Raw genomic sequence first — 15,133 nt, 5'->3', positions numbered from 1 at the left:
AAAGACAAGGGAAAAGTGAGGGAAGCCAGAAGATCACTGAAAATGAACACGTCATGATGGGAGAGATTTATATTCAGCCACGTGTGCTTCCAGCTTGGTAATGGTGTGATGCATTGGAAGGAAAAGATGATGGAAATATTCATTATCCAACAAGATTAGCATCGAGGCCAAAATATTTTATTATTCAAGCATGATGTATACTTGTTGGTTTCATGCACTTGAGATACACCAAGCTGTGCAATAAATCAGTTCTGTACAGGCCAGCTTGGGAAGGAGTCCAACATATTCATCAATTGAAAAGGGAAGTCCAAGCCTGAAGGCAAAGGGAAAAATCATTTGATTGCTAATTGGAGAAAGTACAAAGCAAGCCAAGCAAGTCCGAGAGTCCAGGTGCTACCCGATTGCTTACTCACGTGAGGAGGAAAGAAGGCAAATCAAATATGGTTATTTATTGGTTGGGCTTGTGTTGACGTAGCTACCAACGAGACGGAAATCCAACAGATTGATGTGCACACAAGCAGAGCCATTGTATCTCAGTATTTTCCTTTATATAGATATATCTTGTTAGGAAAGTCTCTTCATGACTCTTTTCAGCCTAGGGTATAAATATAAAACCCTAGCTATTGTATCAGACATCCACACATCAATTAAAATTAGTCTTTACTTTTTTGGCTTCACGCCAACCCTTAGGAGTAGGAGTAATGTAGCTTTTCGGTGAGTTCTTCTGCAAACAGGGCTGCATCGACTAATTGACCTCTAGCTTGCTTGTGAGTACCGTCACGACTTGTATTGTGCTTATAAAGCTGCATAAGTTGATTGATCTTTTATGAGCCATAATATAAGTTGGTTATCGATTTGTATCGTAATTTGTAAGGCTGCTGTCGGTGTTTTGGACCGGCGGGCCCTCAACCAACTAGTGAAAATGTACTGCGTGCCCCTAATCCCGGATGGTGATGCTAAGAGACACAAGGTTTATACTGGTTCAGGCAATAGGTGCCCTACGTCCAGTCTGAGAGATCGATCTTGTATTCCTTGCACCGAGGTGCTTGTAGTAGGGGTTTACAAGCAGGGCGAGAGAGGGAGCTAGTCTTAGGTCTCTGCGTGGAGCGGTGTGGGTTGCTTGAGATGTTGATCTCAGGCTGTGCGGAGGAGTGTGCATATTACAGAGCGTTGCGCGTTGCTTGCGCGTGTGTGTGTGCGATGTCTCCGTCTGTGCGTGTGTCTGTGTTTTTTTTGTGAGCTTGTCTGTGTTTCGTGAGTTCCTCCCTCTATAAGCGGCCCCGATCACTCCCTTTTATAGTCAAAGGGAGGCACGGGGGTAGTACACGGATTTGCTATATGGCGTTCATGAGCAGAGGCGGCATGTCCGAGCCCTGTAGCTTGTCACTATGGCGGCATGGTTGATGAAGCGGCCTTGTCCTCGATGCACTGGAGCGACGCGCCGGTCATGCTCGATCCTGTGTGACATGGGAGCTCTTGTGATGGCTTGATGTAGGGCATGGCGCATACTGTGAATGACGTGTCGGTCGCTGTATGTTGACAACATAGAGAGCCGAGGCCCAGTCGGTGCCGAGTCTGAACCATTGTGGGGGGCTCGATGGGCGCAAATCCCAAGGCTACCGAGACCCTAAAGCAAGTAGCCGAGGCTTGGAGGGAGCAGTTGATCCTGTACGCTGATTCCGAGGCTACAGGGACCCTAACATGACTCTCCACGCCGCGCCGTCCTTGGAGTAGGTGGGGTTAGGTAGCACAGTGCCGCATAGGTGTCAGTCGTGGGCACAGTACCAAGCACAGCGGCCAGTAACCCCTGCCCTGTCATGTCTTGGACGGCATGGCATCGATGTGACTCCCATCTCGTCGGTCACTCCGCTATGTCAAGCCGTCGTTCGGCTGACGTTGCAGGAGTGGTTGGCCCCGTTAGTTGGACATGACGTCCTATCAGAGCAATCGGTCAAGGCGAAGGCGACGGGGTTGTTGCCGAGCCGGCCTCGAGCAAGGTGGAGAATCAGTACCCCGTCTGAGGCCTCACGGGCGGGGCCTCAGGTGAGTCGGAGAATCGGTACCCCATCCAAGGCCTTACGTGCGGGGCCTCGAGCAAGACGGAGAATCGGTACCCCGTCCGAGGCCTTACGTGCGGGGCCTCGAGCAAGATGGAGAATTGGTACCCCGTCCGAGGCCTTATGTGCAGGGCCTCGAGCGAGATGGAGAATCGGTACCCATCCGAGGCCTTACGTGTGGGGCCTCGAGCGAGACAGAGAATCGGTACCCTGTCCGAGGCCTTACGTGCGGGGCCTCGAGCGAGACGGAGAATCGGTACCCCATCCGAGGCCTTACGTGCGGGGCCTCGAGCGAGACGGAGAATCGGTACCCTATCCGAGGCCTTACGTGCAGGGCCTCGAGCGAGATAGAGAATCGGTACCCCGTCCGAGGCCTCGTGGTTTTATTTTGGGCCAAGCCCACTTTGGGTGGGCCCGGATTTTGTTCGAGGCAGGGCAGGTGGCCCAGCTGAGCCTCGAATAAGGTGGGGGTTTGTCGGTGGTTGTCTCTCAGCTTCGATTTTTACAGGGTCTTAGCGATTTTTCGGTTCTTGCTTAGGAGACCCCTTTTTATGGTATCCGACAGCTGCATCAGCTCATTGATGTCTTACAAATCATAATATAGATCAAAGTTATCGATCTTGTGTTAAATAACTCGTTATTTACTACAATATCACCAGTTATCGAATCTGCTAAGATTAGTAAGATTTTTCTAGCTGTTTTTTATTGATTCACTAGCTATCAATCTTGTTATAATTAATGTTTTATTAATTATAACAAATCACCTAATTGAGATAGAGACAGATTGGCATCATATCATCTTAATTGGTCGTCCTTTGATCTAGTCATGCTTTAAATCTCATAATTAACAACTTAATTCTGCTAGATCAGTTGTTTTATATCTGTTCCAATCAAACATAGTATGCATCCAAAGACATGTTTCAATCTTGAGTAAACTCACTAGTTGATGAGATCTAATCTAATGACGCTACCATAGCTGCATCGACCCGGTCGAACCTCACTGGTAAGACTTTGAATCAGAGATTATCGATTAGTGGTTTTGTTCATGATCGAGATACATACTATGTTTGTTTGCTATGCATGCAGCAGCTATTTTAGCCGATTCGCCTATGCCTTCATACATATAGCATGTTTTTCATGAACCTATCAATATATAGATGGTTTTATGGATTCTTTGGCTTTAGTTTGTTATTATTATCATAGCTGTATTGATCCGATCGAACCTCACTGTTGATGGTAACATATTAGATTCAGAGTGTTTGTAGATTCATTTGTACTAGATAGTCGATTGGTTCACATGTTATATCCTTTTTCATCAAACTTATCGGCTTAATGTTTTATATTGATTATTTTCTATTTAGCCGATGATTTTTTCTGATGTTCCATGAGCATCGTTTGTTTCGATTCGTATCATTATCGTTTAATATTAGCTAATAATCCTTGATTCAAAGGTCTTCATTCCATGAATACGCTGGATATCGACTATTTAGTCGATAGCCCCATTGAATCAGCTATCTGGCCACATATTGGAACTGTCTGGTGCAACACCGACATGTTCCACCTTAAACTACTTATTATTCTCTCCTTGTCAATTGTAGGGTCAAATTGACTAGCATGCCTTTGGTCCCAAAACCAACCGTTCTTGTGTTGAAGCTAAGCAGATCTCCAGGCTCACTCTGTTCAGATCATCTAGCTTGCTGTGTGTCATGCACATCGCCACATTTTTGCGCTAACACCCTCGGATCAAACCGACCTGAATAAATAGCGCAGATGCAATCTAGGAGGTGCTAGAGAACCTACATAGTAATAGGGGCTAACATGTGGGCCCTAGGGGGCCTACAGGTGTGGCTGACTGGCCCTACCTGGTAGCCACCCGGGCTCTGCCTTGGTGTAGAGTCCTCTCGAGTCTTCTAGAACCTTCTAGTGTCTGTTTCGCTGCGGATAAGCGTAATTAATTCTGACATGTAGGTCCACCTTGATGGTTTTCTGAATAAACCCTATAGAAAATATAGATTCAACAAAACTCATGTAATTTGATAGTTTAAACCCATAAGTCTTTGTTTGTGATCATATTTATGCCCTTATACATGTTTCATTGATGGTTTATAGTGGTTGTTAACTACCATCAACATTAGGCTAACAGGCTAGCTCCTAAGCAGATTCCCTACCATATCCACCATCTCTAGGGTGCTCTCCCCCTCCGTATCATTTTGCCACCGGGTGCGACCTGCCACCGAGCCGCCATGGCTATGGCTCACCACCAATATGGCACGACCGGAGCAAGACCGTACCCCTACATGCTCGCGCTCATATCGTAGTCACATTGCGCATGTTGTGGAGCTCCCAAACAACTTGTTTGGGAGCGGACATGTCTCCACGCCGCCACAGCTACTCTGGTGACCCATCGCTGATGTTGTGGATGCCCGCTGTCACCGAGGTCTCTTCCAACCACTGCAGGATCACACCCCAAGCCTCGGCCACCATGTAGCATCAATCTCCAAGCACCGACGTCGCCGGCTTAGGCAACTCCGGTGAGCTCCTCGCCGTTGCTCTGCTCCGTCACCACGTAGACGCCACCATGGACGTCGTGCAGTCTTCATTTCCCCCTCGCTCTCTCTGTCAGGTCAGCCAAACTTGAAATGTCATCACCTTCCATCTAAGTGAGGAGGCCAAGGATGGCCCACATGTCAGTGACGCATGACACTGATGTCTTGGATCCCATGTATCAGCCACATTGCCTCCCTCGCTCTCTTTCCTTGTTTGGGTGAACCCGGTCCATGTGAACCAGTGCGGGAGAGGAGCGAGTCCACGGCACAATACAGACCTGGTGCACCACACAGCACCAACAACTGACCCCGCCTATGCTGGCCCACGTGTCAGCCGCCCAGTCAAGGAGGAAAACGCTACGACCACCCGAGAAGTGTACATGGAGGAGTGAAAATCCACTTTCCTAAAATTAGAAAATTTCTAGAAAATTCCTAAATAAACTAAGTACACCCTAGATCCTACCCAAGCATTTACACCTCATTTCCATTATCCTAATTTCCAGAATTAGTTCCCAAGTTACATTCCACATATTCTTTTCGCTATTAAACTTTGATAAATCATATCTTCTCCATCCTCACTCCAAATCACTTGATTCTTCCACCAAAAATCTTCTAAATTCAAGCTCCACTTATTCATACCATTTATTCCATTATGTGGTGCCCATTTAAATTCTAGTTTGATTGCTTTCCCTTTCCTATATTTAAATTAAATACTAACTATAGTAGTAGCCCATCACCATAGTAGTAGTTAACCCTATATATTCGCGTATGTATATGCACCATGACACATACTCGAATATAACCATACCCAACCAGCTAAAATGAATAGAGACCTACACATACATGGACGTGCCCGATACCCTGGGTATACACCTATGTATGGCTAAATGTACCCTCCATGTTTTCTCTAACCTGACTAACTCGAGGCACATACATATGCATGTGCGTATGTGTCACTAACCCAGCGGACCTTGTAGAAAGCCTGACCAGGTCATCTTTCTCTTTCAGGTTCACATAATAGTGAATCCTAATAATAATGTGGTCTGGTTTTCCACCAGATCACCACCACTCTAACTTGACCCATAGGAACCATATCCTTTGGAAGAAATCCCTTCATCCAAACCTTACTTCAAATTAACATAATAATAATAGCCTAGATAACAACCCATCACCTAATAGGACCAACCCATCTAGGATCATTTCCTTTCTTTGATTGCTTATGCTTGTTTTACATGCCTTGCTTGTTATTTTCCTTGTTTGTGTTTTCTTGCCTGTCAACGCTAGACCGCATAGGATAGAAGACATGGAGAGAACCCGATGGAGTCTAGAAGATAGAAATAGGAGACATAGGGGATCGAAGAAAGATATAATCGTCAGCGAATGGAGGCAAGTCCTAATCCCTACCTACTCCTTCCCTCTACATTACATGCCATCCCTTAACCACCATCATTCCACTACCACTACATCATGCTAGCCTCTACAACAAACCCTCCACCTTTCCATACCCACTAATTAATCAACTTAACTTATAATACTTAAATTTTCTTTTATTAATTAATGGAATTATAAGGTGTCATGAGCTCGGTATTGATAATGTGAACATTCATGATAATTATCTTGATATGATATAAGTTTGACTACTGATATTGTGATGAGGTAATGGTTACATTGATATGAGATGAGCTCTATGAACCTGAGGTTAATAACTATGGAACTTAAAACTGGTAAAACTGGACTAAGCCCTGATAGGAGGTGAGTGGGGGATAATTTATGGAGGTAAATTACCTTGGCAGGATTGCCTAGGTGAGGGATTCCTGTGGGAGATACTCGCCTCGGTCACATAAGGGTAGACTTGATCTCACAACCTCTCACCTAGTGAGATATTACGTATAGCTACATGTCTATATGGATAGACTTGATTCACACCCCATTAGATAGAAGTATAATTTCTACTAGGAGGCCAAGTGTTGACAGTGGAATATTCAGGAGCAGGCATAGATGCTATGTGATCTTTAGTGGCCCTGGTTGGTGTGGTTGCTATGTGATCCCTCCACATTAAGCCCTTTGATTTTTGGCCAGCATTCGAGCCCATGTTATTGTATGTTTGGCCATGTTCGAGCCCATATTATTGATGATTTGGTATCATCGGCACTATTTTGTTGGGATGATTTGGTATCGTCCGAGCTTATATGATGGGATGATGTGGTATCATCTGAGATTATAGGATGGGATGATTTGGTCTATCCTCCCGAGTTTAGTGTCTTTTCCAACCCCTAAGAAGTCGCGGTAGAGTTATATGGACATCTAAGGTCATGAAAATTCAGGTACGGGATCTCATTAGACCTATCTAAGGCCATGATGATGGTGTCGGACTGTGTCTATCTTATGGGGAAATTTGTACACCTCTGCAGAGTTTATTAAATCTATTCGAATAGACATATCCTTGGAATGGACAGATGCTGGGATGAGATACTATGATTAGACTTCTATAACTATGATAATCTGGTAAGATGTATTTTACTAATTTGGTAAAGTATAATTAACCCAAAAACTAGTGAGAATGGTAATACTCTACTAGGACTAACCTATAATTATAATTGCTTCAACCTACCACTTTCACCTCAACTACCATAACCCCCTCCACATATAGCCTTCCCCTTCCACCTCTCCACCACCCAAAGTTTAGGGCTTGTTGAGTACTTTATGTACTCAATGCCCTCCATTCTATGTTATTAGGAGTAAAGCTACAGGAGCACACACTAGGATGGAACTATTGGAGATACGAAAGGATAGGACAATAGGAGAACATATGAGTATGGAGCTATCAAGGACTACACAAGGATAGGACACTCAGAGTATATACGAAGACAAAGCCGTATGACTACACGAAGGAGCTATACTAGGACTATGATGAATGGGATATAGGAGTATGCTTAAGGAATAAATCTAGGGTTACGTCCACAATCCAAGATGCTTGTAGGAATGGAGCCACGATGACTTAGGACCACTGTCTTAGAACTCTGATATATGATATAAGGCTAGTGGCCCAAGCTATGTAAACCCTGAACCATGTAATATGTTTTCCCATTAGCAATAAAAGTATGGTTCTTGATATCAATCTTGTTAGAATTATGCATATCAGTTACTGAATCCAGGGACTGATACATGATGCACAGAGGACGCTAAATTAGGGGCCCGATAGCGGCACGCGCCCTCCTCAAGCAGCGTGGTATGTCCGGCGGTCTACTCGGGGGAGGCCGTGATGACCGCCTGTACACCTGCTCAACCACTTCGCCGACCAGTTGTTGGTTTTTATTAACATGTCACTTGTTTCTAATAGCCACCTATTATAAACCTATATCTCCTAACATTACTTTACTAGGTTGTCATCCCTAGTGATGATGCCAGAGATGCTTGTTGGTACTACATAGCATTACTACTAGAATAATACTAAGCGGTTCTTTATTAATTTATGTGACTAGGAAGAATAAATAAGAATATATATAAGAGTGGCAATCTGCAAGTGCACATATAATATACCATTGTAGCACTTCAGCCCAAGAGTATTCTAGATATCGTTATTTATATCTTTACCATAGGGAAGGTCTGGCACGGACATGTATTGATAACTTATACTATTGATGGAGAAATAAACCATAACCATTGTTCTACTCATAATAGGGGTAAGTCATAGGATAAGATATATGATAAGTATTGATTAATAATAATGATAAATCACTTAGAGTACTCCTTTATATGGCATTAGTATGGTCAAGTAGAATATTAGAGGAATAATTCCAAAGTCATTCTTAATTACAAGTCAAAGCATACATTGATTAGTGCAATTATACCTAGTAATCATTGTTAAGATCATTGTCATATCTACACATAAGGGATATTACTAAGGAAGATTAAGAATAGAGCTTGTTCTTCCTTTGTAACCGGACCCCACGTGCACCTATATTCGGGGAGTGGACTACAAAGGACTCAATGGGAGTGTCACATCCGTGAACTACCACATGACCCAGAATATAGGGTGTATCCATATGTAAACAATGTATAAGACCACGCTTACACAATGTTGACCACCCACCCATGGATCCTTAGAGTGAGCGCTATACGAACTTATGCATGAACATGATGATAATCCAACTATACTAATGCATATAATCAAAGTAGACCATGAATATTATAATGAAGAACATGAATAAGATGAATACTAATATTGTCATAACAATTGTAGCTAGCATATAAAAGTAATGGAGATACAAAAGAGAGAGGGGTACAAAGATTATACAAAACCACACTCTTGATATGATCAGGAATCCAAGTGAAGCCTGCTTGCCTCCCTCTAGACCTAGCGTAACTAGCTATGCCCTAGAATATGATGGAGCTCTGAGGGTGATTAGGGTTTTGTCTTATCAAATGACTTGATGACTAGGGGTTATGCCTGAGGGGTGGCAGGGGCTGGTATATATAGGCCCGAACATTCCAACATGATCCCTTGGATCAAACTGACTTAAAGGACTGGCATAGATGCAACCTAGGAGGTGGTGAGAATCGAACATTGCAATACAGAAGGCTGACAGTGGGCCCCTAGGGGTCAGGCCAGGCTTATAGGTGGGGCTGACCTCTGCCTCTCTGCCTCGGCGCGGAGTCCTCTTGAGTCTTCTGGTGTCGGTTTTCGCTGCGAATAAGCGCGATTAAATCTGACATGTAGGTCCACCTCGATGGTTTTCTGAATAAACCCTGCAGAAAATATAGATTCATCAAAACTCAGTGGAATTTGTTAGTTTAAACCCCTAGACCTTCGTTGGTGCTTATATTTATGCCCTTATGCATGTTATATTGATAGGTTTATAATGGTTGTTAACTACCATCAACAAACTCCCCCAAGCTCAATCTTTGCTAGTCCCTTAGCAAAGCTAAACCTAGTAAAAAGGATCAGGAGTTACGTCGATGCTTTCACTCCTCAAAAGTACACATGCGTTCAAACAAAAATTCTCCTCTGGATTAGAATAAACCAATCTAACTTTCAAACTCACCCATATTACCTTTAACCATGGGCTTCTTAGTCCTTCACTTGGGTCTTGAGTAATTAAAAGACAGAATGACCAAGTCAAGCACTATGTCCTCAAGTTCTTTGCTCAACCATTATTTCGAAGTTTTCATAGATTTTCAAAATAAAACTTAAAGCTTCCTTTGAATGACACTCTTAAGTCTCTCAATATATGTGGTATTTGTGGATCCTCACCAAAGGTAGTAAAGATGTTATGTCTTTTTTCCTTCCTACAACTAAAGCTTATGTGGAGTTCATAGGTAGGGAGAAAGCATAAAAGAGCATACTTGCAATACATATATTGTAAAGTCAAACCTCAGATCCAAAGAGAGTTGAGTCATACAATCAAATCAAGATGTGCATGTGTGTGGATGAATGTGGTGGATATATATGGTGGCTAACCTAATTCTACTAAGCTACCTTGAAAACATATCTCTCTTTTAAAATTGGAAACAACTTTGTAAGAAAATATGGGCTATATTATTCATCTCCTCTTTTTTTAGACGGGCATCTAAGTACCCATTGTTTTCAATATCTCAGACACTTTTGTGTCCATTTTTTCAATTCATTATTTTATGAATAACTTTTGCATAGCCCCAAGCCTCTTTTATGCAACAAAACTTTTGAGAGATAGCAACAAGAACTTGGAGCATTTATTTGGTGGAAATTCCTATCAAGAATATTTTTGGTGTTTACTCCCATTGTAGGAGTAAAACCTTTTTGCAGTGGATCTAGATAGAATGGCATGTTGTTGCGCCTACCCCTAGTGTAGGAGTAGTGCATATTTGGGTGGTGTGTATGTGATCTTGATTTTAAGAGCATGACAAACCTCTCATAAGGGTCAATAAAGCTTGACAAAACTCAATGCAATACAAGCAGCATATATGTGGAAGTTTTCCTAATCTAAATATCATATAGGCTCTGGTAGGAATTCTAAGCTTTGTCATAGGAGCTCATCATGTAGGATTTTCATTTTTTTCAAAAGATAATCTCTAGAACTTTAGTGTCACTTGGAACAAGATAAATAGTAGCTCAGACCTTCTCATATCATATCCATCAATTACCTAGACTTAGATCAAGCATATGCTACCCATGAGTTTCAAGTTTAGAGTAAATTCTTATATCAAAACAATCGTATCCAAAACTCAGGAGAATTCAAGGCTGAAAACTAGGTACTTGAAAGGAAGTACGATAGGGAAACTAATTATCATTTCCATTGCAAGAGATTATCCTCAGAGTCCATTTATTTAGCTTCTTAAAAACAGAAAACTAGACACACACTTTTTATTTGTTTTCATTTTTAAGATCATACCTTACAATTATATATATATATGGCTAATAAAAATATAAATTTTTCATTTTGCTTTTAGTTTGTTATGCATCTTTTTATTTCATTATTATTTTTAGCAACTATATAGCAAACTAAAAAATAGCAAATGAAAAGAAATACTAAGCTAGATACATGGGGGATGCTCCTCCCCCAAGCTGGATGATGTCGTGGTCTTTCTTAGAGTGAGTCTACCAACAGAAGTCTTTCTCATCTGTCCAGAAGTAGGGTTCCTTGTGCAACGGGTATGACAGCGGCTTGGAAAAATATACTTCGGATGGATGGCTTTACTCTTGATCATTGTGCAAAATACTCCAACAAGAACATCAAAACTCGTGGCATGGATTAGGATAAGGGGTTAGCAGTCAGCCATTCAGAGATTTGTTGTCCTTGGGGGTTTAGACATATTTCCTAATTAGCAAAGTTCAAGCAGGATATCTATTTAATATTTTTGGATTTTCTTATTTATATAATGCAGAGAGAAAATATGCATGCATGATATATATATGCCACCACAGTGAATATTCTCGTGGGTGTTTACACACCGTAAAATTACTCACATGGGGCTTAGGATTTTTATAATGTGATGATATACAATAATAAAACTTTTTACCTTCCTTCTCTAAATGCAATGCTAATGCAGGCAAGTAAATATGCTAAAGTGAAAAGAATCCATGCAATGCTAGAAAGTAAATATGAATAACTACTGATGTTACCTCACGGCTAGGGTTTAGATTTTTGAGTCCTCCGGATAGGACTTAGCCGGAGAAAAATCCTTTACTCTTCAAGTGCATCATCTGGTCTCAGCGATGGAGACCTAGATGGCTGCACATCTTGTGATGGTGTCTCTGATGGTGATGTCACCTTCTCTGTCCATTCCTGCTCGGTCTGTGGACTTGACTTAGGCAGAGTAGGTTCATCTTTCATAGGTTCTTTAGGTTCCTTATCTTCCTCCCAACTTTTCTTTGGGGATTGATTCTTTTGGTTTCGAGATGATCGACGTCTCCTCCTAGAGTAGGACTTCTTCGGCTACTCATAAGTGGTATAACTATTGAAATAACAGCATACCTTCTCTCTAGGGAATTGAAAGTGGACTTGTCTAGATTCGACGTAAATGATCGCGTTGGTAGTGTTGAGGAACGGTCTTCCAAGGATGATGGGTGTATTATCTTCTTCTTCACCTATGTCTAGAACCATGAAATCGGTAGGGGCAAATTGATCATGTATTCTTACCATAACATCTTTCGCTATTCCCTCTAGGGATCTGATTGATTGGTCCACCATCGGCAATTGCATATATATAGGAAACAAAGATTTGTCACCAAATAAGTATTCATACGTTACCTTGTACATTATGTTAACACCCGATCCAATGTCATAGAAGGTCTTGTGGAATATTCTTTGCCCAATGGTACACTCGATCATTGGTATGCCTAGATCATCCTTCTTAGCAAGGAATGGTGAAGCGAGGAGGTGGTCGTACACTGATCTGAGTGTGTTGATCATGTTGACTGATTCTTCTTATGACTGTTTGGCTTTGTTCTTCCTCCTTCTCATGTTGTTCTTCTTCTTGGTCATTGTTGTCTCTTCGGGTAGGTACGATGTCCATGAATGTCTGGGGGATTATAGGATGTGGTTCTAGAAAGCGAACTTCTCCTTTCTATCCTTGATTGTGAAGTAAATTTTGGCACTATCCACGTAGATGATGGCTTTTGTGGTGCTTAGGAAAGGTCAGCCCAAAATAATGGATGCACCTACATCTCCACCTGTTTCCAAAACTACAAAGTCTACGGGAACATATGTTTGTCCCACTTGAACAATGGCATCTCCAAGAACTCCCTTAGGATAGCAGAGTGACTAATCTACAAGCTGCAAATGTATATTTGTGTACAACAAAGTATCTCTATTAATTTGATCATAAATTACCTTAGTCATGATGTTGACACTTGCTCCAAAGTCACAGACAACTTCTTGAAAAATATGAGGTCCAATGGCGATGGGGATGATAGGTCTTCCTAGATTGCTCTTCTTTTATAGCAAGGTATAATCTATCCACCTTCTCGTCGATGGTTGTATACAATAATATGATGTATTGTGAATATCGATAAGATTTTGCAGTTTCGAGATCTTCCGGTTGCCCTAGAATCTTACCTTTGTCGAATGAAGGAACAGCAATAGCCAGCTAAGCTATTTGTGATTCTATCATTTTATTAAAGCTATGCTGATTCTTAATGGCAGAAGCAAAGCTATCCATTCTATTATTTATGTTCTCTAGAATTTTATCATTGGTAGCTACCTTTCTAGATAATCCCTCCATAAGTTTGGATTGGCTAGTAATTAATTCTCTCAAGGGTGGTTGATTGAAATTATTAAAATTATTACCTTGATAGTTAACTTGGTAATAACCTTGGTAGTTTGGTCTCTGTTGTTGATTCCATCCTTGATTCTGCAGAGGACAAAAGTAGTTGTTGTTGACAAGGTTCACATCCTCATGGGTTTCAGGACAGTTGCTCCCTAAATGCCAAGTGTTTCCACACACTCCACATGTCATGTGACAAGTATAAATGTGCATGACTTATTGCTTCTCATTGGCTTGATCTTCAAGCTTCTTATCAGTAGGTCCATCTTGGTAGATAGCATGTCTACCTCCTTGAGTTGATGCATACCTCCACCTCTCTTGCGGGTTTAAACACGTTCTTCATTCTAGCCTTGATTGGAGGTCATCTTCTCCATAAGAGTTGTTGCAGCTGGTATGGTGAGTGATAGGAATGCACCTCCAGTAGTAGCATCCATAGTCTCATGGGTACTGTTGGTCAACCCATGGTAGAAAGTCTACATTAGTAGCCAATTCTCCATCCCATGATGAGGACATTCCATAATGTAATCTTGAAAGCGTTCCCATGCCTTAGGGATAGATTCATCATATTGTTGCTGAAAGCTTGAGATTCTCCCATGCAGAGCATTGGTCTTGCTTGTGGGAAAGAACTTTGCTAGAAAGGCAGCAGTTATCTCATGTAGTATTTCTATCTTTGTTGGCGTAGAACCATTGCTTCGCCTACCCCAAGAGTGAGAATGGGAAGAGATGAAGTAATATGGCATCTTGGGTTACTCATTTGATGGTGAAAGTGCTACAGATCTCCAGAAAGTGTTGGAGATGTGCACTCGCATCTTCATGTGCCTTTCCACAAAACTGGCTTGCTTGCATCATGTTAATGAGAGCTGGCTTGAGCTTGAATCCATTATCTCCGACATTGACTATTGGTCCAGTATGGATGTTGGTCGTAGTTGGAGCATAGAATTCACGGAGAGTCCTGTTAGCCATAGCTAAAAATTCAAGTGTTAAGCTTCGCCTTATCTGGTTGTCTTCGGACTCTAAAGCTAAAACTTTATTAAGTTTAGCCTTAGTCCTTTTAAGTAATGCTTTGGGATTTTCAATATAGTTTGTCGGAAGGTCAAAACCGGTCATACATTACCCTGCATAAGATACACAAGTAGATAAAACAAGGGTAAGCCTGTTGAAGCAGAGGTCAATGGTTTTCCTCGATCACATCAATAAGTATAAGTTTATCAATACTCCCTTTGCCTAGCTACCTTCCCCGATAACGGTGCAAGAAATGTTTGTTGGTATTTATTAACTTGTCACTTGTTTTAATAGCCACCTATTATAAATCTATATCTCCTAACATTACTTTACTAGTTTTTCATCCCTAGTGATGATGCCAGAGATGCTTGTTGGTACTTAATAGCATTACTACTAGACTAATATTAAGCAGTTATTTATTAATTTATATGACTAGGAAGAATAGATATGAATATATATATATATATATATGAAAGGAATCTGCAAGCGCAAAGATAATATACCATTGTAGCACTTCACCCGAGTGTATTCTAGTTATCGTTATTTATATTTTTACCACAGGGAAGGTCTGGCATGGACATATATTGATAACTTATACTATTGATGGAGAAAGAAACCATAACCATTGTTCCACTCATAAAAGGGGTAAGTCATTGGATAAGATATATGATAAATATTGATTAATAATAATGATAGATCATTCAAAGCACTCCTTTCTATGGCACTAGCATGGTCAGGTAGAACACTAGAGGAATAATTCCTAAGTCATTCTTAATTACAAGT

The 15,133-nt window shown here is 41.5% G+C and overlaps 1 non-coding gene across 1 annotated transcript; it reads left to right on the top strand.

The window, feature by feature from the left end:
- The first annotated feature begins 13,843 nt into the window (after positions 1-13,843).
- Positions 13,844-13,952, top strand: LOC136498803 (small nucleolar RNA R71). The gene has a single exon (XR_010769801.1). It is a non-coding gene; the product is annotated as a small nucleolar RNA R71 (small nucleolar RNA).
- The last annotated feature ends 1,181 nt before the right edge of the window (positions 13,953-15,133 follow it).

Source organism: Miscanthus floridulus, chromosome 12, assembly GCF_019320115.1.
Source record: "Miscanthus floridulus cultivar M001 chromosome 12, ASM1932011v1, whole genome shotgun sequence".
NCBI classification, from domain to species: Eukaryota; Viridiplantae; Streptophyta; class Magnoliopsida; order Poales; family Poaceae; genus Miscanthus; species Miscanthus floridulus.
The sequence above is the reverse complement of the archived record's forward strand: the minus strand, read 5'-3'. Positions and strand labels throughout refer to the sequence as shown.